This window comes from Echinops telfairi, unplaced genomic scaffold (assembly GCF_000313985.2).
Source record: "Echinops telfairi isolate 266 unplaced genomic scaffold, ASM31398v2 ScPeMD7_53;HRSCAF=182, whole genome shotgun sequence".
Lineage (NCBI taxonomy): Eukaryota > Metazoa > Chordata > Mammalia > Afrosoricida > Tenrecidae > Echinops > Echinops telfairi.
The window spans coordinates 484,994-485,849 of NW_022103951.1; positions in this window are offsets into that span (position 1 = coordinate 484,994).

The window sequence follows — 856 nt, forward strand, 5'->3', positions numbered from 1 at the left end:
CAAAGTTAACAAGGTTGCTCCCACTCCCCTCTCATCCCTCTGTGAGCAGTGTGAGCAAGAGGAAGGGAGACCCCAACCCCACCTGACAGCCATGGCGAATGCTGGTCTCCTGTCAAATGCATTCAACTGGCTCAGGTCTAGCAAATCTCCTCACCCAATGTGAAAACTGAGGTTTTCCTCTACTCAAATTAGATCATCTGATTTGAAATAAGAGAATATTTTGAAAACCTCAAAGAACCCCTGTGTTAGTTTGTTGGGGTAGGAACCCCTGTGTTAGTTTGTTGGGGTAATGAAATTCCAGGGGTGGAAAATAAAGCAAGATCAATTCTTGACTTGTCCAAGTTCTTTGTTTACTGGATGAACCATTTATTGTTTTTCAAATGGCACAAAGCACACTTGGGAAAGTTTCTATAAATTCTTTCTGGATTGATAGATCATGTTTTCAAAGTAGTTTTCTGTCATTTGCAACATATAATTTATTATCTGAGTGTTCAATCAATTAAGAAGTATTTTACAATCATCAAACTTATTTTGGGACCTTTCCTTCACATGCACATGCTTGTGAGCTCCCCGGGTCCCCCCATCCTCTCCTGCCATGCCCCCAAGTGGTTATAAATCCAGGTAAGGTGTCTGTTGATTTACATATTCAAGATTTTGTATACAGACACACACAAAAAAAGCACAATCTGGAAGCAAACAAATAAAACAAAGCAGCAGCAGCAATGAGAAGAAAAGACAGGAAAATCTCATTTACAGAAAGTTGAAAATATTGAAGACTGAAACAACTTTAAAATGGTTCCAAAAGGTATCAAGTTTAAGGAAATACATTTTAACCTAAGACTTCTGCTGTCATCAA